The following is a 27019-nucleotide window of genomic DNA, read 5'->3' as shown; positions in this document are numbered from 1 at the left end:
CCCATGTTTTTCGTCCTCGGCTTCCTGTCTCAAAGATTTTAAGTCTGTGAAATAAAATAATGGGAAAAATGTAATTGGACTGAAACAGAGCTAATTATCATTTAATTCTAGAGCTAATTCTATCATTACCTCAGTATGAACGTTTTATATTTATTCAGCAAACGTCTAATGAGAATCGATTTATGCTGGGCATTGTTCTAGGCACTTGGCAGTGAATCAGTGCACAAGACAGACAAAACTCCCTGTTCTGGTGAAGCTTATGTTCTACTATATGTATATGTATACTATATGTATACATACATTGTGTATGGACATAATTCATTAATAGAACTTTTATTGAAGTCAGAGAGAAATTTTGTTAAAATAAGAACTTTGTGGGTCTTGTACACATTGCAGATTTCATAAAGTAATTAGATCGCCCTTTAATGTTTGCTTTAAACTTTTCCCTTCATTTCTTAATAAGATTGCAATCTCTGTACAGCTTGACAAGAGCAGGTACCAGACACAGGAATAAAACCATGAAGAATCATTTAGGGTGTTCTAGAAAGCATGATTTCTCAAAACTTAGGGATGTGTGTCCAAGATGTCGGCATAGAAAGATCCTGAACTCACTTCCTCCCATGGACACATTGGATCTACAGCTATGTATGGAACAATTTACTCTGAAAAAACCCTGAAAACTAGCTGAACAGCTTCTTCACAATAAACAATAAATGGGCCACATAGAGATGGGTAGGAGAGGCAGAAACATGGTCTCACTAAAAATCCCACCTCCTGTGGTGACCTACAATTAGGAGAGATGTTATAACTCCAGAGCTTCTCCCTGAGGAGTGAGGGGTTTGGGCCCACTTTAGGCACTCCCACCCTTGGGGGCTGTGCCAGAGAGAAGAGCCCCCAAAACACCTGTCTTTGAAAACCACAGGGCTTATGTCTTGGAGACCCAAGGGCTTGTGAAGTGAGACTATTCTTAAAGGGCTCACATGCAGACTCACTCACCCTAGGGCACAGCACAAAAGCAGCAGTTTGAAAGCACTTAGACTATATGTGAAGAAGACTTGTTTGCTAATGTTGATGCATCTGCCAGAGGGGGATGGATCTGTTGGGACTCTCCAGGGACGGAAGCATTGGCAGGCACCATTTTTGCACTCTTTCTCTACTTTAGACGAGACATCATCCCTGTACTTTCCTGCTGCTGGTGGACGGACATCATCCCTATACTTTCCTGCGGCCTAGCTAAAGCCAGTGGGCATGCCAGGGCCCTGCACATTTCCACTGCTTTGCTAAGCTCTGCCACTACCTCACTAAAACCAGTGAGAGCACACAATCTCCATGGGATGCTTCTTGATCACCTAGCTCTGGTGGCCAAGGAGGGCTTGCATTCCTGGTTCCCATGGAACTGTGACAATCAGACAGACAGTTTCTAGGAAGCTTCCAATCCCAGGGCACTGCACAGACAGCAGACTGAAGCACACCCCCAGTGTTTCTATGAAAAAGGCCTATTTACTTGTTCTGGAACTTCAGCCTCAGGGGAACGTTTTAGATTTGTCACACATCTAGAAGCTATAGAGGTGCTTTTAGGGAAAGTAAGCCAGGGGACGCCACCTTTGTGCTCTCCCTCAGCCTTCCTATAGCTCACAGGCACCTCCCAGAAAGAAGCTTATACACTCATGTGGAGCCCTGATTTTTGCCACTGATTCCTAGAGGATACCTCCAGATCATGTGGTCTGGAGGCCAGCAAGGTCTAGGATTGTGGTCCCACAACACTGCATATATATTTGCATACTTTGAAAACTCTTGTTTCTAACCAGCCTGAAACTGGGTGCTGACTGAAATCCCTCCCTTTGGAAAATTGATAGGTCTTGGTGTACCCTCAACAACTGGGACCCATCAAGAATAAATATGGCTGCTTACACAATCACAAAGGTTTGAGAGATGACCAAAAACTAGGGCAATGTTGAATATTAAGGGTTATTATCTACAGAAGGCCACTCCTTTAACACAGGGAGAGGTAGCTATTTTACATAATACATAGAAACTAACACAGAGAGTTAAATAAAATGAAGAAACAAAGGCATGTGCTCCAAATGAAGGAACAAAATAAAAACCTTAGAAAAACAAATAAACACTTTAATGAAACAGAAATAAGTAATCTACCTGACAAAGAGTTCAAAGTAATGGTCATAAAGATGCTCATCAAACATTGGAGAAGAATGGATAAATACAGTGAGAACTTCAATGAGAAGACAGAAAATTTAAGAAAATACCAAACAGAAATTAAAGAGCTGACAATACAATAACTGCACTGAAAAGTACACTAGAGGGGTTCAACAGCAGACTGAATGAAGCAGAAGAAAGGATCAGTGATTTAGAAGACAGGGCAGTGGAACTCACCCAAAAATAAAGGGAAAAAAAAATTTTTTTAAAAGTGAAGACAGCTTATGGGACAACATCGAGCAGAATAACATTTGAATTATAGGGTTCTCAGGAGGAGAAGAGAGAGAAAGGAGCAGAAAACTGATCTGAAGAAATAATGGCTGAAAACTTCCCTAACTTGGAAGGAAATAGACATCCAGATCTAGGAAGCCCATAGAATTTTAATTAAGATGAACCCAAAGAGATTCACACCAAGACATAATTAAAATATCAAAAATTAACTATAAAGAGAGAATTTTAAAAGCAGCAAGAAAAACAACTTGTCATGTACAAGAGGACCTCCATAAGACTATCAGCAGATTTTTCAGCACAGACCTCGCAGGCCAGAAGTGAGGTACAATACGCGTAGATTCAAAATGCTGAAAGAAAAAAATTCCCTGACCAGGAATATCTGTCCAGTAGGTTATCATTCAGAAGTGAAGTAGAGATAAAGTTTTCAGGCAAGCAAAAGCTAAAAGAGTTCCTCATCACTAAAATGGCTTTACAAGAAATGGTATAGGTACTTCTTTAAGTTGAAAACAAGGACACTAGTAACAATAACAGATAAAAGAATAAATCTCACTAGAAAGGCAAATCTATAGTGAAGGAAGTGTATTAACCACTTATAAAGCTAGTATGGATGTTAAAAGACAAAAATAGTACAGATAACTATAACTACAACAATTAGTTAAAGCACACACAAAATAAAAAGGTGTAAAATGTGACATCAAAAACATAAAACATGGGGGGGAGTAAAAATGTAGTTTTAAGATGTGTTCAAACTTAAGTTGCTATCAACTTAAAAGTGTGTGTGTGTGTGTGTGTGTGTGTGTGTGTGCATGTGTATTGTTAAATCTATAGTACATACACAGAAGATTATGAGAAAGGAATCTAAATATAACATTAAAGAAAGTCTCTTTCATTTAATCACAAGGGAAGTGAAAAAGAGAAAGAAAGAAACAGAGAGGAACTACAAAAACAGCCAGAAAACAATGAACAAAATGACAATAAGTACATACCTATCAATAATTACTTCAAATGTAAATGGAGTATCTCCAATAAAAAAATATAGACAAAGAAGAAAGAAAGAACCATCTCTCTATGCTGCCTACAAGAAACACTTCAGATACAGAGGCACACACAGACTGAAAGTGAAGGTATGAAAAAGATGTTCCATGAATATGGAAACCAAAAGAAAGCTGGGGTAGCTATACTTATATTAGATAAAATAGGCTTTTAAAAAAAAAGACTGTGATAAAAGCAAAGAAGGACATTACACAATAATAAAGTGGTCTATCCAACAAGAGGATATAACATTTGTAAATATTTATATATCATCACAGGAGCACCTAAATGTAGAAAGCAAATATTAGCAGATCGAAAGGGAGAAATTTATAGCAATATAATAATAGTAGGGGACTTTAATGCCCCACTTACATCAATGAATATATCATTCAAGACAGAAAATAAATAAGAAAACATCAGCCATAAATGATACATTAAACCCGATGGACTTAACAGATATTTAGCAGACATGCCATCCAAAAGAAGCAAATATGAATTCTTTTCAAGTGCATGTGGAACATTCTCTAGGTTAGACCATATGTTAGGCCACAAAATAAGACACAATAAGTTTAAGAAGATTAAAATCATATCAGTAAGGTTTTCTGACCATAATGGTATGAAGGTAGAAATCAATTACAAGAAGAAAACTGGAAAATTCACGAATATATGGAGATTAAACAACATACTACTGAACAACAATGAAGAGAAAAGGAGAAAGCCAGAAATACTTTGAGACAAATTAAAATGAAAATACAACATACAAAAATCTATGAGATGCAGCAAAAGCAGTTCTAAGAGGGAAAGTAGCAGTGATATAGTCAAGAGGGAAATTCAGGCCTACCATAAAAACAAGAAAAATCTAAAGTAAACAATGTAACTTCACACCTAAAGGAACTAGATAGAGAACAAACAAAGCCCAAAGTTAACAAAAGGAAATAAATAAATATCAGAGCAGAAAAAAATGAAATAGAGATTAAAAAGACAATAGAAAAGTTCAATGAAATTAAGAGCCAGTTCTTTGAAAAGATAAATGAAATTGACAAACTTTAGCTAGACTCACCAAGGGGAGGGGGTGAGGTGGGGAAGAGAGAGCGCAAATAAATTAGATGAGAAATGAAAGAGAAGTTACAACTGATCCCAAAGAAATACAAAGAATCTTAAGAGATTACTTTGAAAAATGGGTTGAACTTTGAGTGCCAACTTCCTGAGCAATCGAAAATCCGCATATAACTTTAATACCCCAAAAACTTCAGTATAGTTGGTTCTCAATATCTGTGAAAAATCAGTTCCAAGACTCCCTGCAGATACCAAAATCTGTGGATGCTCATGTAGCTTACATAAAACGGTGTGTCAAAAAACTCATACAGTCAGCCCTTCACAGCCACAGATTCCCAGCTGCAGATCAAACTATTATTTTCAATGAGTGGTTGGTTTAATTTGCAGATGCGAAACCAGCAAATACAAAGGGCAAGTGTACCTATTGAAAAAAAGTCTGTATAAAAGTGTACCTGTGCAATTTAATTCCATGTGGTTCAAGGGGCAAACTGTTTATGCCAATAAATTGGACAACCTAAAAGAAATGTATAAATTTCTAGAAACATACAATCTTCCAAGACTGAATGAAGAAACAGAAAATTTGAATAGGCCCATTACTAGTAAGGAGATTAAATCAGTAATCCAAAACCTCCCAGCAAACAAAAGCCCAGAACCAAATGGCTTCACTGGTGAATTTTACCAAATATTCAAAGATTTAATACTTATGCTTCTCAAACCATTAAACAAAAATGAAAATAAGGGAATGCTTCCAAACTCATTTTACAAGGCAAGCATTACTCTAATCCCAAAACCAGACAAAGACACCACACACAAAAAAGGAAATTACAGGCCAATATCCCTGATGACCATAGATGCAAAAACCCTTAACAAAATATTAGCAAATACAATTCAATAATACATTAAAAGAATCATACACTATGAACAATTGAGATTTATTTAGTGGGTGCAAATATGGTTTGACATCTGCAAATCAATTAACCAAGGTGATTCACCATATTAACAAAATGAAAGATAAAATTCATATAATCATTTCAAAAGATGCAGAAAAAGCATTTGAAAAAATTCAAAATCCATTTATGGTTAAAAAAAAAATCTCAACAAAGTGGGTATAGAGAGGAATGTATGTAAACATAATAAAGGCCATATATGACAAGCCCACAGCTAACATTATACTCAAAGCTTTTCCTCTAAGATCAGGAATAAGACATGGATGCCCACACTCGCCACTTTTATTCAACATAGTATTGGAAGTCCTAGACAGAGAAATTAGGCAACAAAATATGCCTCCAAATTGGAAAGGAAGAAGTAAAACTGTTACTACTTGGGGACAATATGATTTTATATATAGAAATCCTGAAGACCATCAAAAAAGTGTTAGAAATAATAAATGAATTCAGCAAAGTTGTAGAGTACAAAATCAATATATGAAAACCTTGTGTTTCTATATACTAACAATGAACTATTAAAAGAGAAATTAAGAAAACAATCCATTTATAATTACATCAAGAAGAATAAAATACCTCATAATAAATTCAACCAAGGAAATGAAAGCCTGTGCACTGAAAATGATAGGACACTAGTGACAGAGATTAAAGACAAATAAATGGAAAGATATTCCATGCTCATGGATTAGAAGAATTAACATTGTTAAAATGTCCATATTACTCAAAGCAATCTACAGATTCAATGTAATTCCTATCAGCATTCCAATGTCATTTCTATAGAACTAGAACAATCTTAAAATTTATATTGAACCACAACTCTGAATAGACAAAGCAATCTTGAGAAAGGAACAAAGCTGGAGGCTCCTTGATTTCAAACTATATTACAAAGCCATAGTAATTAAAAGAGTATAGTATTGGCCTAAAAACAGACACATAGATCAACGGAACAGAATAAACAGTCCAGAAACAAACACATGCATATATGGTCAATTAATTTATAACAAAGGACTCAAGAATATACAATGGGGTAAAGACAGTCTCTTCAATAAATGGTGTTGGGACCTGAAGCTGAAGCTGAATAATAATGAACATTAACTACAATTTTATATATGTGTGTGTGTGTGTGTGTGTGTGTGTGTGTGTGTGTGGAGTACAGCATTAGGAATAGAGACAGTGGAAATATAATGGCTGTATGCGATGTCAGAGGGGTCGTAGATGGGGCTAGGGGATTTATCACTGTGTGAGGGACGGAAATGATAAATGTGTAACTATTACATTGTTTTGTACACCTGAAACTAATAAACTAAAAAAATAAAAAATAAATGGTTTTGGGAAAACTAAACAGCCACATGCAAAAGAATGAAATTATACTAGTATCTTACACTATACACAAAAATTAACACATAATGGATGAAAGACTTGAATGCAAGGTCTAAAACAATAAAACTCTTAGAAGATAACGTAGGTAGTAAGCTCCTTGACAATGACCTTGGTGATGATTTTTTGGGATCTGACTCCAAAAGCAAAGGCAACAAAAGCAAAAATAAACAAGTGGGACTACACTTCTGTACAGCAAAGGAAACCATCAGCAAATTGAAAAGGCAACCTACTTAATGAGAGAAAATATTTGTGAATCATATATCCAATATAAGGGTAGTGTCCAAATACGTAAAGAACTCACATAACTCAATAGCAAAAAACAAACAAACAATTCAAATCAAAAAATGAGCAAAGGATCTGAATAGACCTTTATCCAAGAAGATATATAGGTGACCAACAGGCACATGAAAAGATGCTCAACCTCACTAATCATTAGAAAAATGCACTTCCACTTGTAAAATAAATGTTATAGGGAGTAATGTACAGAACGGTGACTACGGTCAATAACATCATAGTGTGTATTTGATAGTTACCAAGAGAATCAAAACCACAATGAGATATCACCTCACACCTGTTAGAAAGGCTATTATAAAAGACAAAAAATAACAAGTGTTGGCAACGATGTGGAGAAAAGGAAACCCTTGTGCCCTTTTGGTGGTAATGTAAATTGGTGCAGGCAATATGGAAAATAGTATAGAGGTTACTCAAAAATTTTAAAATAGAATTACTATATGATCTAGCAATTCCACTTCTGGGTATTTATCCAAAGAAAACAAAAACACTAATTCTAAAAGATATCTGTGCCCTTATATTCATTGTGGCATTATTCAAAATAGCCAAAATATGGAAACAATTGAAGTTTCCATCAATGGATGAATAGATACAGAAGATGTGGTATATATGATATAATACTACTCATACCAAAAAACCTTGCTATTTGTGATAACATGGATGGACCTTGAGGGTGTTATGCTAAGGGAAATACGCCACACAGAGAGAGACAGATACCGTGTGATTTGACTTATATGTGGAATCTAGCAAGCAAACAAATGAACAAACAGAACAAAACAAAATTCTTAGATACAGAGAACAGACTGGTGGTTACCTGATGGGAAGTGGTTTGGGGTACGGGCAAAATGTGTGGAGGGGGTCAAGTGGTACAAACTTCCACTTCTAAAATAAATATTATAGGGAGTAATGCACTGAATGGTGACTACAGTCAATAACATCATAGTGTGTATTTGATAGTTACCAAGAGAATAAATCTTAAAAGTTGTCATCATGAGAAAAAAGAAAAGTTTTTGTAACTTTGTACGGTGACATATAGTAATTAGACATATTGCAGTGATTATTTTGCAGTATATACAAACATCAAATGTTGTACACCTGAAATTAATATAATGTTATATGTCAATTATACGTCAATAATAAAACATTTAAAATCAGGTTTAATGATTTGGTTTGAAACAATTGTTCAAACTTTCTCTTTATATTTGCTAGACTATCATTTTAATCAGAAGTTAGCAAATTAAAAAAAAAATTTTCCCAATATATTATATCAATTTTTCTTGGTTTTTGAAAATGGTCTGTTTTTAAGAGTTGATTTTGATATATTTTATTAACAACAAGACAGATTGTTGGCTATAGGCTTATTTTAATCTGATAATGTGTGTCCCATTCACAGGTGAACTGATTATAGAATCAAGAGGCTGCATAAAACACCATATTAGGAAATGGTAACTATGACAACATAAAGAAAATTACTTTCATTGAAATCATAAAACTGGAAAGCACCTTGAAATATTTCTTAACACAGGAATGGCTCTGAATAGATAAAAACTCATTTGGCATTCAAAAATATTTATTGAACCTCACTATAAGTCACATATTGTGCTATGCACTGTGAATGACTAAATCATGGGTCATATTTTCAAGCAGCCAACAGCTTAATAAAACATCAGAAGTATAGACAAGGTAAGTAAAACCTGGTGTTATAATGATGACATAGTTAAGGCGATATGAAAAAAATTGCCAAAACTGCCCTCCATTTCATGGCCTCTCAAATGTTCCAGCAGCCAATGAGGTTTATCCGAGGCGTGATTATTGCAAATATGTTCCAGCAATCTCCCTCATCAACCCAGCTCACTAGAGAAAAACTTTTATTTTTACTAATTACTGCTTAATGTCTACTGAAATCCATTATGTTCATTTCTGTTTTACACTGTTCTAAGAAAAAAAGATAAAATGTCTGACTACCATTTCTTTATAAAACACTTTATATGTTTTAGAATCTGAAAATTATTATACCAAAACAAGAATATTTTAATTGCTGAAGTTACTTTTACACTATCTCTTTCCAACAAAGATTTCAAAGGCTTCAAGCAGAAGATATAATCATAAGGCAAATAAAAAAGAAATGGAAAACTAGACCCAAGATATAAACAATCAGATAAGTTAAACCATAAAGTTATTTTTTACTAATATTTGGAGGCATTATTTAGATTTGCATTTCAGCTTCCTGGCAGCAAGTGCAAAAATGAGAATCATGACAAGTTAGTTACATAACTTTTTTAAAACATGAAAGGAGTAAACATACCAGCTTCTCAGGGGAGATCAAGTTACTTTTTAAACTCTAGAATAACTTTTACATGGAGAGGAGGGTTTAATTATATAATAGCCACTATCAAAAATATTTCATACAATTTATTAAATCAAGTCTAATAAAAGCCAAAGACAAATATTAAAGCACAATTTAGTGAAGGCCATTCCAGAAATAATCAGATCATTATGGTATAATCACATGGGTCAGAATATGAATGCACAGATAGATCAGTTGCCATCCATTTTCCCTCAAATCACCCTTTCATGTAGCTTTGGGAATATCTGCGACACTGACGATTTAAAGTGAAGTCTGGAAAAAACTTTGGAGAGCTGGTTTTCTGTAATTGTGATTGAAGGTGGATGGGTGGTCTATAAACTGAAATTTAAATCAACTAATGATAGAATTGTTAGCTTGAGATGAGAAAACAAACCAGCATGGATCTCTGCTTGTACAGGATGTGGGGAACACTCCATCTTAGCACAGAAATGAACTAAAGGAATCAGGATTTTCCTCAGATACAGCATTAAGTTGATTCTAAGATTTGAATAAATATCCTAAACATTACCAGAGCAAAAATGGCTTCATGGGGGAGTTATTTTCAAAACAGATATAAAATAACCAATTATTTTAGTTAAATCATGCAAATAAAAGAGCAATTCTTCCAAAGAATCAATGATGACTGAACCAGGACAAAAAAGAAAGCAACCCACGTGCAAAGGAGAATTGTTCAGAGGTTGTTTTTTTTCCCCTCCCTAATTAAAAATTTCAAAATGGAGCAGTAGCGTCACATGGTTCCAGAATATTCTTCCCCATAGGTTTCTGTTCTGAAGCAATACAATATTAAATTATTTCTATCTTTTCTTATACTTTGGATCTCATTTAATTGTTTAATTCTCTTAACAATATAGCTACTACATATGTTCTTGGGAAACTACAAAAGATAGTTTGCATATAGAATTTTAATCCAGATAATAAAAAAGCAAAGGAAAACTGAGTTTGACAAGCGGAAACCTGTGTGTGCTGTAATGGTACTCACGGAGACTGCCTACTAACCGGATTACTGCTTCTCCTTCACCCATTTATTTCTTCTTGTTCAGAACCCATTGTTTGCAATCAGAAAGCACATGAGCACTTGAGGCTCTGAAATTTCTTTTAATCAATCCACTTACAATTTCAAAGGTGGCAAAGGAAAGCCATTTCTTTTTTATCTTGATATTGGTAATTGGAGCTCTGTGTGACTGTTTACTTCCATCTTCTATGGAAGCAGTGAGATTAAAGCAAGGTGAGAAATAGCTTAGTCTTTGATCATTTTTTTAATTTATTTTTTTGTTAGTTTCAGGTGTACAAAACAACGTAATAATTAGACTTTTCAAACCACATAAAGTGATAACCCCCCAATCTACTACCCCTCTGACATCGTTTATAGCTCTTACAATATCATTGACTATATTCCCTATGCTATACTTTACATCCCGTGACTATGTATATATATGTATATATATATTTAATTATAGTTGACATTCAATATTATTCTACTCCAGCGTCAGGTGTACAGTGCAGTGGTCAGGCATCTACAGAGTCTATGAAGTGATTCCCTGATAAATCCAGGGCCCATTTGGCACCTTACATAATCTTTACAACATTATCGATATTTCCCATACTGTATTTCATATATCCGTGACTATTTTGTGACTACCAGTTTGTACTTCCTTCTCCCCCATTCCTACCCGCCTCCCATCTAGCAACCATCAGTTTTTTCTCCATATCTCTGAGTTTATTTCTGTTTTGTTTGCTTGTTTATTCTGTTCTTTAGTGTAGAATCGGGTGACTAGAATGAAAATCAACAGTTTATCACATTAGCACATTCCAACACAAACTTTTGAAAAAGAGGGAAATGAAAAAGATTTTTTCAACAAATAGCATGTCAGAAAAACAGTGACAATGAAGTTGAACTTTCTGTTACCACAAAGGGGCTTTACTAAGTACTTTATGGATACATTTCAAGGTTCAGGGAAATAACCAATACACAGCAAAGCTTTCTGGTTTTTTGATCTATTGGCTTACCTAGAGAAAGGTCAAAATCTTAAACTATCAATTAAGTTGGGTGCCTGCTAAATGAGAGAATTTTTAACATACAGTTTATTAAATGCTCTGCTTAATGTTATGCAAAGTACAATATAGGAGCTGGCATTCCTACTATAGTTTTTTATGCAACAGTGAATCAACAGAAATAATTGTATTCTTTAACTTTATGAACTAAAACAACATGTTCCAGAGTGTGTGTTTCTTTATTAAAAATATCAAATTCAACCAGACTTATTTGAATAAGACATACATTCATTAGGCTCACTGGAAGGTTTTAGTTTATTCAGTGATAATAAAGCTGAAAAACAATTGAGTCGGATTAGTGTTAAACACAGAGGAACACATTTATGTTTCAAGAAACGTTAGAAATGTTTCTAAGCAGTTAGAGACAGACCTCTAGACTAAGAGAAAAACCCAGAGGACTGGGGCTTTTTAAGGAGCAAAAAGTGCATAATATGCTTGCAGAGGTTCCCACTTTCGAATAAAATATCTGGTGGTGGAGAATCTTCAAAATTCCCACGTTTTGGAAAAACTCATTTGAAAAAGGGACTAGTTTGGAAGTAAAAAGTGCATCAGCTGAGAGGTAAAGTCTCAAGTTTGATTTCTTCATCTATACCCTAGGCGGAGGGAAAGAGGGACTACGTTTAAAAGGAAAGTTGCTCAGGGAATTTAGAGAGAGGCCATGTGTAGCCTGAGAAACCCTAACATTTGAAAAACGATGAATGAAAACCCATCATTCAGATGATTACTAGATGCCATGAGGGTCAAACTGATTCGAAGCTGAATTTTTCATTTGTAAAAATAAAAAAGCAGTGGGAGATGTGTGCTTTATCCTCTGAGTCTCCAAAATAGTGACCATTTAGGTTATTTATATTTGGGAAATTTTACTTAACACCTTATTGTTATAGTTTATCGTTCCCCCACATGCCTTGCCTCCACAACTAGACTGTGGAAGAAAAGCCAAACATCTTCTCTGAGGCCGACAACGTTAGTTCCTAGCGGATCCCCATTCTTCTTGGGCTCTTTCTTAGTGACAGGATTTTGCTCATCTGTACCATCCCTGTGTTCCAGGAAAAGCAGACCACAGCCCCAGCTGAGGCATATTGATCAAAGCTGCTCTGCGGTGGCTTCATTTCCTGCAGTGATTGGGTTCGGCAGTGGCATTTGATTCCATTTTGGCTCTGAGACTTGAGAGGAGATCTGCTAAGGGCTTCTGGGAATGGCTTCCTTCATTTCAAGAAAAAAGCATTCAGGTGTACCTCCTCCCTTTTATGCTGCCAACATGTTGCTGTGTCTGTATGTAATGCTTGCAACTGTGTGCGAGCAGTCCCTTGTGCTTTTGAGAGGTGGGGAGAGTGCAAGGAAGGAAGGAAAAGGAACCTGGGCTGATGGACATGGTTGAATTGGCCAGTCCTGGGCTTACTTGACTTCCATACTTGTGGTATGGAAGTATGAGGTAATAAAATCCCGGAAAGCACCTTAATTAATACATTTCTATTCCCTTCAACTACACAAGTAATTAATCAGCTTCTATTTCTTTCCTGTTCTCATTCCCCAATTCTATCTATCATCTATCTATCGTCTATCATCTAAATTCTGCCCTCATGTCTTGGTTTTGTTCCTGAATGTCTTTCTTTTGGGCTCTTACAATAATTTCTAATCGACTTCTCTGTCTTCAGCCTTGGTCACTGGATAGATCCAGCAGATTGTAACCATCCCACCCTTTCTAGAAGGAAAACTGAATCACATATTCTTCCACTTAAATTCTCTAAGAGTGTCTCACTGTTGGACATGGTGAATAGAAGTCCAAACTATTCTTATGTTTTCAAGGTATTCTACAATCTGGTTCTTCCCAAGTTTTGTGTCCTGAATGCTATTTTTAGGCATTGTTCAACTGGCTCCTACACATTTTTCAAGACCTAGCTATAAAAGCAAGAAGTTCCCTCTGTGATATCACTGACCCATTCTGGTCAATTAATCACTTGCTTTTTTTGCCGTCTAAGTATTTGTAGGTAACTTTACCAATATTTATCTCACAAGATTCTTGGTACTTCTTTATAAGTCTGTCTGCTTCAATAAACTGCAAACTCCTTGAAGCCAGAGGCCAAGCCTTTGTATTTCTGAATCTCTGGTCCTCAATCCAGTATTTGCTTATGCGAGGTGTTTAACAAGTATACTGTGATTGATTCTAGAGGGAGGTCTATAGTGCAAACATGGGAAATTTTAACTAAAGAGAACATAAGTTTCCGTGTAAGAAATGTATATACTAGCATCTCTGCTATCTTTACCTTGAGCTAATAATACCTAAGTCATGATATGAGAGAGTTCAACATTACAATATCCAGGATCCCATCAAAGAAATTAAAGCTAATAATAAATGTCCTTTGAGAAGCCACAACTTATACTAAATAATGATCAAAGTCTGAATTGTCCAATAGCAATTCATATAAGAGCACCACGCTCTAACCAACTGAGCTAACGGGCCGCCCCCATATGTCCAATATTTTTGCTTTTTTATATTTTTCCTTTCTAAGAGCAGGTTAAATGACTGTTGATCTCTGTGAATTCTTTTAAGAAATATATAAAATAAATGCAAGATCCAATTATCCAAAGGTCAAAACAATATAATTTTTATTGCCATTTACAGGGAGAAAACACAATTCTGGTTAAGGGTGTATCACAATGTTCATAGAAATATGGCAGTCTCGACTCTGCTCATTTTACGTAGAGATAACATGGCTTTTTCTGTAATTCACAAAATGGGTTATTATAGGATACTCTGGGCACACTGGTGTTGCCAAAAAAATGTATGCAAGTGGACACTTTGGTCAACATTGCTCAAGCAGTAGCTCGCCGTAATCAGAAGTGTCTGGATGCTGATGGTAACCACTTTGGGCACTTTTTGTAATTGCAGAAGTCAAACATGACTTGTATTCATCTTTTGTTATTGGTATATGTCGACTATTACAATTTTAATACAGTTTTTTCCTTTCTTAAAATGTGTATAAATTTTTTTGGCACCCTCTGTATATGCTCTGTATTAGAGGCCTGATCAAATGATTATACTGATAGCAAAGTCAGTGAGGAAATAATGTTTTATAGCAAAAATTCCTTCATGTTCATCCATCAGAGACTATCCGAAGAGACCCAAGTAAGCAGAAAGTAGTATATTGTAACCAGATTTTGGATTTACAAGACTGCTTTGAATTTGAGACCTATCTATTGTGACTTGCAAAAGCCACTCGGCCATTCAGAGCCCAGTTCCTTCCAGATCTAAAAATGGTAACAAAATCACCTAAATCAGGAATTTTTTCCCCCAGTGAAATGAAAAATGAGAAAATGGCCTGTATGACACCATCAGGCAGGACTGACTATTGGTTAAAGCATGGTCCCCAGAGCAAGGCTGCCTGGGTATAAATTCTACTACTCACCAGCTGTGCGTCCTTGATTGACTTACTTACTCTCTCTGTGCTGTGTTTCCCCACAAGTAAGTGGAGGTGATAATAATGGAGGGTTATCATGAGGATTAAATGGGTTAATGTTTGTAAAACACTTAGAACACTGGCTGGCACATAGCAAGTGCTATGTAAGTGTTTGGTGGATAAATAGAAATTTATATTCATCTCTTGACATAGTTCTAGCAAATAAAAATCTAAAGGGGAGATTTTGTATTTATGCCACATCTATATAAAAAAGCAACCAGAAGAAAATAATGTAATAATGTAACTAGGAGAAAAAGGAGGCACCTCGTTTAAGAATTTAATTAGGTCAATATAAATGGTGATTTCAAAGCTTTGGCTGGGCGTTTTTGTAGTTAAGGAAACAGCCATTAAAAGGTAGAAACTTGCTATTTTAAACCACTCCTGATAGAACAAGGATTGGCACAATTAGACAGGAAAAGGAGGAACAGAGGGTTGATGGAAGGAGCTAACGAGGCTTTGCACAAGAATGTGGACACTGACCCCATTCTGGGGAGGGTGTGAAAGAGATGGAGTCTTCCAGCTAGAAAAAAACACTTTTCTTTCTTTGTATGAGTTTCAAAGTCCTACCTCTGAGTTTGTGCTTGGGAAATATGCGGTTGTATGGGTCGGGGTGGGGGTGGGTGGGTGGGGTGGGTGGTCCATCAGTTAGTTACCTCTTAGATACTCAGAAGAATAGGAAGACTTGGCCACAGCTGGCCCAGGTGGAGAGATCTCAAATGAAACCAGACTCAGAAGGCCAGTGGACCTGTAATATCTAAATCCATCTGATTGCCCTAGTTGCACCCCAGTGGGGTGTTAGTCTAGACTGCACAACGCATCCTTGGGGAAATAATCCTTCAGAAAAAGGAGCTAAACCTCAGTTGAGACAAGCTCACTGTGTAGAATTGTATTTCCCAAATGGTAAGTTGAAATGTTCTTAGACGTGCAGGACGGGTGGGCAAACCTGAGTTCAAGGGAGCAAGATTGGGAACTTGAGTGTGCCTTCAAGAAGACAGCAGGGAAAGGACTGATTTCTTCTGGAGCTTTTATTATACTACGGGATAGTCTGATGAAATGTATAGTTAAAAAGGAATCTCTGCCTCTTTTACAATTCTTTTTAGTTATTGCTAACCCCCAGAGAAGTCTGAACTGCTTGTCCATTCTTGCATGGTGGTGGTTGTGGGGAACATAAAGCAATAAGCAAAGGGCAAGTGGGCCTTTCCCAAATTCAACCTTCTGTTTGCATTTGTGCTGATTTGATAACATTGTTCCAAGCAGCCTGTGTCTATAATTTCCACACTGTAATCACTGTGCACAGTGACTGTTGATCCATGGGGGACCACGGAGCTGTGGGAGGAGCAGGGAATGCAGAGAAGCAGTGGGGAGAGATGGAAAACTCTAGAGAGATTTATGGTAACATTCCTCTCCCCCAACATACACTAGAGGAAAGTGTCCTTTTTGTGATAATTAATATAACAATTTGCTTTGAAAAGATCCATTCAATATCATGGATATTAATGTAATTATCACTATTAGTGTTTTTATTGTTATTATTATTTTGGAATCTACAATTATTGAGAACTTATGTGCCAGGCACTGTGCCAAAGGCTTTATTTACATTCTTTCATTTAACCCTTAAAATAATCCTGTAAAGCAGATATTACGCTCATTTTGTTAAGAAAACCAAGGCCAGAGGGATTAAGAAACATACTAGTATTCAATTGTTACTAAGAGAGCTAGGATTGGGTGACTGGTTTGCTCAGTGGTTAGAGCACGGTGCTCAGAACACCAAGGTCGCCGGTTCGATTCCCACATGGACCAGTGAGAGTCAATGACTTGAGCTTGGAGATGTGTTGCCAGTGGGTGGCCAGTTTGCTCAGTGGTTAGAACACGGTGCTTATAACACCAAGGTCGCCAGTTTGAGTCCCACATGGGTCAATGAGCTGCACCCTCCACAACTAGATTGAAAAACGACTTGACTTGGACCTGAGCTGCCCCCCACAGCACCCAAACTAGACTGAAAAACAATGAATTGATGGGTCCTGGAAAAACACACTGTTCCCCAATAAAAGAAAAAAAGAAAAAAAGAGAGAGCCAGGATTAAAACTTGGATCAGTGTGACCCTCAAACCCATGCTCCTAACATTCTCTACAACCCTGTATATTAGGGGATCAGGACCATCAGGAGAAATGAGTTATACAACAACGTCACAAAGACATGGTGATATCTTTCTGCTGAGACTGCAGGAAGAACTAGAATTGATCCAATGATCTCCTGATGTGTCATAAGAATTGAAATAGTGATATGACATGTGAGCTAATAGCTGGCACCAATATAAAAAAAATACCAGGAACTCTTTAGTGTGAAAGAAATAGAGGGAGCTATTACGAGACTAGAATGATCTGTGTCAGAAGAGTTCTGATGCCATTTCATCTCATCTGTGCATTTAGATTCTGGCACTGGCAGGAGAGCATTGGACTGTCTGCATGGTAGGACATATACACAGGAATATGATATAAGCTGGTCTGGGTAGGAGGCAGTTACGGAATATCATTCATTTTTCTCACAGCATTTCCCCAAATCTGTTCTGTTGGTTCTTCCTTCCCCTCCCCTGATCATTATCTTGGGTTCATCCCATACATTTTGTATTTCACTCCATAGATTTCACTTTGGGGCAATAGAAGAGTTTCATTTCCTAGTTATTGAAAAGTCGAGTGCCATCTAAATCAAAACTACAATCTCTCATCCAATTTGAAGAAATTATTTCCCAGCTCAGACCTGACAGGCAATCAGGAAGGGGTGGGGGCATTGTCTTTTCTTTCACTTTCTTCTTCTACTACTTTCCTCTCCTCTCACAGTGCTGCCCCTGGCTCTGCCAGGGTCAAGAAGAAGGGGAGGACCGAGAGAAAATCTGCAAGGTCTCACCTGAATGCGATACTGTGATCTGGCATTGATATTCTTGGTAACTGTAGATGCTGGCTCATGGGGGCAGATTCATGATTTCTTCATGTCTCTAATTACCACCTCATGCCTCACCACCAGGATCCCCGGAACAGCACTCATTACTGACATTGGTGGTGCTCTCTCCAGCTGACCTCCTCTTAGCTCTGGATCTTTGGGCTAAGGCTGCCTTGCCCTCGAGGGAACCTCTTGGGAAAGATCCTTTAAAGATGGCTCTAGCCCAGCAGCATTTAGTAACATGCCGTGTTCTGAAATGCCTGACGGGTAAGGGGTCATACCATGTTTCCCCAAAAATAAGACCTAGCTGGATAATCAGCTCTAATGCGTCTTTTGGAGCAAAAATTAATATAAGATCCAGTCTTATTTTACTATAACACCCGGACTAATATATAATATAATATAATATAATATAATATAATATAATATAATATAATATAATGCTGGGTTTTATATTAATTTTTGCTCTAAAAGACACATTAGAGCTGATTGTCCAGCTAGGTCTTATTTTCGGGGAAACACGGTAGATTCAAGTTTGTTACATCTTGGCATGTCTTGCACGAATGGGGAAGCATCTCTTTTTGAAATGTGATGGCATATAATTCCTAATAGGTCAGATTTGAGCCCTCAGCAGAGACTTAAGACAATGAACAAAGTTCCAGTTAATCTCTTTTTTCAAGAGAAATATGATCAGATATCACAGAACCAGAAAGTTTTCATTTGATTTAGCTGGTAGACCCTACTTCCATTTTAGCATCAAGGTAATTTTTCTGACCTTCTTTTTTTCAGTTTGTTCACTTCTAATGAGGACATAGGGATCTGTTTGCTGCATTAATTATCAACAGAGCTATCATTTTTGAGTACCTGCTAGTAAGTGCATTTCCTGATATAAACCTCACAGCGGCCCTGTATGATAGATGCTCTTATCTCCATGTGAGAGACAAGGAAATGGAGTTCCCATCACTCATCGATGGTAACAGTTAGAATGTGTCCAAGTCATATTTTGGCCCCGTGCTGCCTTCAAAGTCTGTGTTTTGCTCGCTATTTTAGATTGCACGCCTGTAACAGAATTCAGGTAGTGTGGCTGTGATGGTTTTCTAGCTGGCCTACATATGGATGTCAAAGCCAATCCAAATAATCATGGCCCACGGATTTCTTACTTCTAGTTAAAGTGTAAAGCAGTTATTCTCAGCCATGATTGTGCATTGCAATCATGGGGGGAGCTAAAAAAATAGACATTCCTGGGAGTAATTCACAACCAAAGAAATCAAAATCTCAGGGGCTGGGGATGGGCCCAAGCTTTCCCTGTGTTTCTAATTGCAGCCCCAGGCTGAGAACCATTCATTTACACACAGAGATTATGCTTAATTTAAATACTTGCTTGGGTTGTGAGAATTATTTTCTCTAATAAAGTAGACAAAAGGTTTGAAAAAGAAAAACTAGTAGATATTTCTATATAATGAATCAAAAGGGAAGTTACAAAAGAGTGCATCCTTCATATTTTAGTTATAAATATTCCATGTTCCTAATTGCCACTCTATGCTAATACATGTGACAAACGAATGAAGATACACGTATGTTTATTAGTGCCTGCCACTGTAGTTACTTCACTTTGCCATTTAACTTACTAACATACTTATAGAGACCAAAAACAGGAGCTAGATTTTTCTGGCAATAACCTGAGGTCACATTATTAAATAAGCCCTGAGTAAGGGTAGTAAGAATGCAGCCAACATAGAAAATGAGCACAACTACCATAGCACTATTCCTTTAAAGAGAATAAAATTATGCTGTAGAGCTTAATTACCATTTCCCTATTAATGAGCATTTCATTTGATTCTCATAACTTCCTCCGAAGGCAAATAATGCTATAACTCCTGTGTAACAAGTGAGATCCCGAGAGTCTGTATGTGAACAACTTACCCACGGTGGAGCTAAAACCCAGGTTTCTCGGCTGAAAATTTTCCTCTTTTCACTACTTACACTAACAGGAATGATCCAAATGCCGCAGATCTTTAGTCAAAGTCAATCCAAATTCATAGAGTGAGAGGCAGACCTGCCACTTGCGTATGTGTTGATTTAATAGCTATAGTGATTCAGAAAAGCTGACTAGTGGGAATGATTAGAAATGAGCAGTGGAAATTGCTTTCAATGTAGCACCCATGAATCAGTGGTTCTTGCTGATGTGAACAGTTGGAAAGAGTTTACTGATTTGAATGAAGTTAGAAAAGCAGTGTAGAAAAGCCCTGTGGGTGAGCAGAGCTTTGTTAACCTTCACAGGGGGCTTTTGACTTCTCATTTGACCTCACGGACACTGAGCAGAGTGAAAACAGATGCCACTCTCTAAACAAGGACCCAGTAACCAGAAGGAATCTGCGGTTTGGCCACTACATTCATAAAGAAATCTTTACACAAATAATTCTGAGACAGGTTAGTTAGTATGTTGCTACGTAGACAGAAGGTCCCTGGTGGAATACACAAAAAAACAGCCATATCCTGAAACTTCAGGTCCTGGAATATCTCCTTCATTCCAGGACAAAGATATGTGAACACGCCTTGAGGTTAATAAATTATCTCAAATCCCTTTTGGCTGGATAAAGGAGCAGATCTGATAGATAGGAATGGGTTATTCCATTAATCCCTTCAGGATGTGCAGACAGGACAAATCTGACAGATGAATTCCATTAGAAGTCTCCAGCCCCCTTCCCCAAACAGGCAAGGGACTGTATAAAACTTTTTGCCTCTGTCACTAGGCACCCCCATTCGGGACCCCCTCCCGCTTGGGAGCTCTGACCCATTGCTTTCAATAAACTATCCTCTTTTTAAAACTCTGCCTCTCCTGGGTCTGTGTTTCCATTCTTTGGTCTCATGAGACACAATCCTGGCCGACACCCAGAAACTGCCAGCAGATCCAACATCATCTACATCAATTCTATACCCAAGCACTCCTTTTAAATGCTCAGCAAAGCATAACATTCAAGGATTTTACTCATTGTGTTCTAATTAACTATTTGATTTATTCCAGAAATAGGAAATGACATATTTCTAATAATAAGACTTAGATTAGTGCATTGTGTTGTCCATCACTGAAAATTATACTGTTTATTTGAAACTCGGAATTTACATGACTTCTTCACTGCAACACAACCTGATTGGAATGGTACGTGAACTCTTTAAAAAACCCAAGCTGGGTCCTGTCCAAGGTGTTCCTGTGTCATTATCCTTTGAAATCTGACAAGGACTAAGGAGAGTAAAAGCCGTCTCTGAGATGATTAATACTTGGTACCAAGGACTTTTGGGGATTCGCTTCTCAGACAATTCTCTGTTCCAGTCTGTGTCTGGCTGTCCTCCCTCTGCTCTGTTCTACATGCCTATGGCCGATGATCCTGACCTTCTTCCCACATATCCCTCACCTATGCTTCTAACTTAGCTCTGCTCTTCTGGCTCTGGTTCTCCTTTTGTTTGATTATTCAGCTATGGAATCCTTGACTTTGACTTATATCCTGATTCAAATGGTGACCATTACTGAAAGCAAAGTTAGCACTTACTTTTCGATAAGGTAACTTCCATATTGTTTTAATGCATTGACTTCTCCAGGACCACCCATTTATGTTGACCTTGTGGTGTGAATCTGCCCACATGAGTGGGCAGACTAATGTATATGGATGGTTTCAATGCTCTTGGTTTCAATTACTTTACACAGTAATAAACACTATCTTTAAAACAGCTTCATAGTTTTATGTTAAAAGCAACCAGACTTAAACTACTGCCATAAAAATACAAAGTTCTGATTCACTCCGGCACTAATTATATAAAGAAGAGGGTGGTCTCTTTCTGTTCTTATCATTCTTCAGATGTGGTCTTCACATTGTCTTACTAACATTTTATCATATTGTGCTTGGAATATTGTGTTGTCCTTTAACGTATCATTGCTTTACATAGGCTTCCTCAGTATTTACATAGTCCAGGTATTCATTTTCATTGCCACAGACTTTATCACCATATTGAAGTTCCAAAGTTTGTTTAATCACGCCCTAATTGTTGGGCATTTGGGTTATCACCAGTTATGTGCCAGTACAAATAAGGTGGCTGTAAACATCTTTATACAAGTAGGCTTAAATGCTATTTTCTTCAGATAATTCCCCAAGGTGGGGAAACCAGCTCAAAAGCCATGATCAATTTATTCAGCTCTCGCAGTGCCAGAATACTCTCTAAACATAGACTGGATTAGCAATGCACCGTCAATGAAAGAGGGCACCTGGGCATCTCCATCCTTTTTTTTTAACGCCATGAATGTTTATATTGTCATAAAAAAAACCCAAAAACCAAAAACAAACAAACAAACAAAAAACCCCCCCAAAAAAACCTAATATGGCTTCAGATCTCTACAAAAACAGTAGGTTGTGAACATTTTCTGCAGCCGAGTGTGCCCACAGGACTCCTCAAAGGCACACGTGTCTCTTTGTGGCTGGCCACAAATCTGTGAGCCCAGTGATGGGCCACTGTGTATTCAGCTTACTTGGCCTCATGTCCTTGATGCATTCTAGCTGGCTTGCTGGAATTCGGCACTCCAGGGACAGCTTGGGGAACAGAATTGAGGAGCAACGGTTCAGAATTTGAGAAACACATTAGATAACGTGGCTTAGCATTCTCCCAGTACTCTCAGCTTCAAATTCCTCATGCAATCTATTTCATACACATTCACAGCTACTATCGTTGGTTCTTCCCCAGACCGGCCCTCTCACCACTGCCATTGCAAATGGTCATGCTTATTTCTGCTCTATGCAGTCATCGGCCCTGGCTCATGCCGGAGATTACGGGCTTGGGAAAACTGCTTTTAAATCTAATGAGATGGGTGTTGTCCTCGAGAAACAGGAAGTTAATGACCACAGCAACTTTGTTGACTTCCATTTCACCTGACTGCAGGAGTTGGCATTTGAAACTAAGATTAGCTAGAAGGGCACATTGTCTCTTTGACTTCTATTCCTTGCCTCCCCAGAGTGGCTGGGGAGCCATATGGACAGGATCATAGAGTTTCTTCGCCCTCTCCTCCACCCCATGCTAAGTAGACAGCTTATCCTTCCTTATTATTTGCTCTTAAAGGCATCAGCTCTGTTGGGGATAAGAAAATAAATTCCCAACTAGCTTCACTAGAAGAAAATGTGTGGAAAATAACTGCTGTTTTTTTCTTTCTGATTCCAGAAAAATAACTTGCATTCTGCTGGTAGAAGCATCACATAGTGGCTCAAAGTCAGTTTTCAGATGAAGGTAGGGAGGGAATGTAATGGACCTTGCACCTCACTTGGCTCAAGGAAAAAAATAATTGCACGGACCCTCAGACTTTGCCATCTCCTTCCTCACAATCATCAGTTGTAGCTGACACAAAGATAAATAGAAAAATATCCTCTATCTTCTCCCTCACAATTATCAGTTGTAGTTGACACGAAGATATTAATAAATAGAAAAATGTCCTCTCGTAGGCCACACACATTTGGCATATTTTTCCTCTGTGTACTCCTATTGAGTTCAATGATTAAACCTCATTGAAAAATATTACATTTTTGTAACTTCTTTATTCTTTTTAATCGCTTTTCCTTGTCTTTCAAACTTTGCTTGTTTGGAATGAGATCGGGTCCATAACGGAAGGAAGAAGTAGTAAATTTAAAATTGTCTGCCTTATTCCTCACGAGTGCAGAACTGCAGCAGACAGCCTGCTTTCTTGTTCTCTGCCAAACCACCATAAATTAAACATCCCACCAGACTCTGTGCCCACACAATTGAGAGAACTCTCCAATAATCAAGTGAATCATACAGTCAGAAACTGTGTCTAGTATTTAATCTAAAATGTTTATTTCTTTAGTATATTCTTATTATTCTCTTTATTCTTTACTAAGATAAATTCATGACTATAAACATAGCTTTCAAAAGGGCTTTGATAGATAATATCATTCTACTCCCATTTTTCAGGTTTCACAAACAATTCCAGGTTTTTAGAAATTATATTTAGAAAAATACTTGCATGTTTTTCTATTGAGAATTTTAAAGTACATGCTCTGTTAAAACAATTCGCCCTCCAAGAGTTGGGAAGGGTATATCATTACCTATTTTATTTATGGAATAATTGAGATAACATACCACATTCATTTGCATGAGCATATCCCTTCATTGTGTTGTTGTATTTAAAAGTCTAGAGTTGATTTTCTTTAGAAAGGATATTTATAAGATGGGATTCATATTATGAAAACAGGTGAACTATTTGCCTAGAATGTCAAGAGCTGTGCCCTATCTTATCAGACAGATGCTGACATTTCTTGATGTACACTTAGAAGATGCCATGTCTTGCCTCCTGGCCTGTTGGCTGGGTCCGAGTTCCCCATCTATCCTCTTTAGCCCTTTAAACAATCCCTGCCCATCTACCCAAACCCATGCAGGGATGTTAAGTAAAATCACCAGGGGCATCACCATTTCTTTTCAAAATTTCCCCCAACCACTTTCATTTGTCTGCTCTGCTGTTGCTCTCTCAGGTTTTTAGCTTCCTGCTCAAGCCTAAAATTTGAGTTCATATACTCCACCCACGCCCTACATCCTGGACCTAGTTCGAGATTTTTATTCTAGTTTTAGCTTTTGGCATTCTGTAGCTTTCATAGCTTCTGGTCTCTAACCTCTGGCTCCCCCTATCACAGTCACAGGCAAGAGCATGGGCAGCCAACAAACATCCCTCCACAGCCCAGGTGTCCAGACTGCGAGAAGTCAACCATGGACCATTCTTTTATTCCCTGTGTGTGTTCTAAATTTTAATTTTTAAAATTGAAATGAAATTCACACAAGAAAAAATTAACCATTTTGAAGTGAACAATTCAGTGGCATTTAGTACATTCCCAATATTGTTTGCCACCAATTCTATTGACTTCCCAAATATTTTCATCAACCCAAATGTAAATCCTATACCCATTAAGTAGTCATTCTCCATTTTTACCTCCCTTCAGTCCTTGGAAACCACTAATTGACTTTCTGTTTCTATGGATTTTCCTATTCTAGAAATTATATATAAATGGAATGACACAATAAATGACCATCTGTGTCTGGCTTCTTTCACTTAGCAAATGTTTTTGAGGTTTGTCCAAGTTTTAGCATGTATCAGTAGTTCATACCTACATGTGCTTTTAACAGCATACGATTGATTCTTTTCTGACATGGCTTGAAAAATAAACGCAAAAGATAACAGAGTCATGTGGTCATTTTTCATATTTAACTTCTAGAAAACCAAAGTACTGTTTACTCAAGAGCTGCAAAATGTTTCCCTCTATCACATGCCATCCCCATCTATTGGTTCATTCCTGGTGTTACTGAAAGAAATGAATAGCCTATATAGCCTGTTAGAGAGCTTCAACTTTGAAATTCTCTTATTTGAAAGAAATGTCTTCCATGGTCTTCAGCCCTGTGATATACATACAAGAACACAGCTGTGCTTTTGCAGGTAACTCTGATCCCTTTCAGCGTATTCTGTCCATGATCATAAAGTGACACCTTCTCCACTCACTCAGAGTGCCTGTCAGGTATAGTAACACCTGCAGAGTTGACATCAAGTTTAAGTCTATCACTGAAACTTCAGCATAGATCCTTTCTCTGATTTCAGAAAAGTGGCATTTTGGTAGTGTCAGGAAAAATATTCCAGGGGAAAATTGTGCTTCCTAAACATAGCAATCCTGTTAACAAGTAAGGCTTTATCAACAGAGTATGCATCTCTAAGAGTCTGTCAAGATGTATTAACAAAAAGATGTGAAAGAGTCCCTAGAAGCTTTATGAACAGAGTTCCATTGTTGAAATTGACTGCCTATTTGAAAGTGCCTGGCAATGGACAGCAGTGTAGAGATGGCATCATAATAATTGCCTTCTCTTTGTTAGTGAGTTCTTACAATTTTATTGGACCTTGAAGAGTACAACATGCCTTTCTTAGAGCATGATTACTGAAGTTGATTGCTGATAACAGTGCTCTCAACCTGGTCTATACCAATGAACACACAGGAAATTATATTAGAATAGCACACTGGAGTCAACGGTCAAAGCTGATCAAGCCTGGAGAAGAGTGGAGCCCATGAACCGTTCCTAGGGCTCAGAGTGCAATATCTCAGCACACCAGCTTGGAGACTCTGATCTAAAACACTGTGTGCAATTCAATATCATCCGTAAGTATTTGCTATTAAAGATACTCTTAGGAGACATACAGATGGTCAACATGTACATGAAAAGATGCTCAGCATCATTAATCATTAGGGGAATGTAAATTAAAGCCACAGTGAAATATCACCTAGCACCTGTTGGAATGGATATTATCAAAAAAGACAAGAAATAATGTGTTGGCAAGGATGTGCAGAAAAGGGAACCCTCGTGCATTATGGTGGGATTATAAATTGGTGCAGCCACTTTGGAAAATAGTATGAAAGTTCCTCAAAAGATTAAACATAGAACTACCATGTGATCTAGCAATTTCACTTCTGGGTATTTGTCTGAAGAAAACAGTAACACTATTCGGAAAGATATATGCACCCCCATGTTCACTGCAGCATTATTTACAACAGCCAAGATGTGGGAAAACCTAAGTGTCCATTGATGAATGAATGGATAGAGAAGATTTGGTATATATGAAGTCTGATTAAAAGATACAGTGAAAGTTTAAATTAAAAAAAATTATTACAGTAAAAGACATATTGCCGTTAATCCCCGTTGCTTCAAACACACTTATCCCATTGTTCTTCCCACTTTTTAAAACAGTTCTGGAAGTCCTCCTTCATGAGTGTCTTCACTTCATCCTCTATCATGACAACGTTCCATGTCACACATCACTCCTGGTACAGAAATTTCTGTCAAATAAAAACATTACCGTGTTTCCTCATTAATCTTATTCACCAGATCTGGCACCGTGAAACTTCTGGCTCTTCCCAAAGTCAAAATCACCATGAAAGGTAAATGTTTTGAATTGATTCAGGACATCGAGGCAGCCACGACAGTGCAACTAAAGACACTCATGAAAGAGGACTTCCAGAGCTGCTTCAGAA

General features: G+C 37.4%; 1 protein-coding gene across 12 annotated transcripts in view; it reads right to left on the bottom strand.

Moving 5' to 3' along the window:
- B3GALT1 (beta-1,3-galactosyltransferase 1) overlaps window positions 1–27019 on the bottom strand; it is a 524367-nt gene that overhangs the window by 45884 nt on the left and 451464 nt on the right. Inside the window, exon 4 of one of the 12 annotated variants that reach the window (XM_074337512.2) lies at window positions 22331–22543. The exons of the other annotated variants lie outside the window; for them this stretch is intronic. The gene's annotated coding sequence lies outside the window, so the exon portion shown is untranslated. Of the gene's footprint in view, window positions 1–22330; window positions 22544–27019 lie in introns of those variants that run through there. 12 annotated transcript variants of the gene reach the window in all.

The sequence above is a fragment of the Rhinolophus sinicus genome, chromosome 17 (assembly GCF_057876585.1).
Source record: "Rhinolophus sinicus isolate RSI-liver-muscle chromosome 17, RSI-T2T, whole genome shotgun sequence".
In the NCBI taxonomy this organism is placed as follows: domain Eukaryota; kingdom Metazoa; phylum Chordata; class Mammalia; order Chiroptera; family Rhinolophidae; genus Rhinolophus; species Rhinolophus sinicus.
The sequence above is the reverse complement of the archived record's forward strand: the minus strand, read 5'-3'. Positions and strand labels throughout refer to the sequence as shown.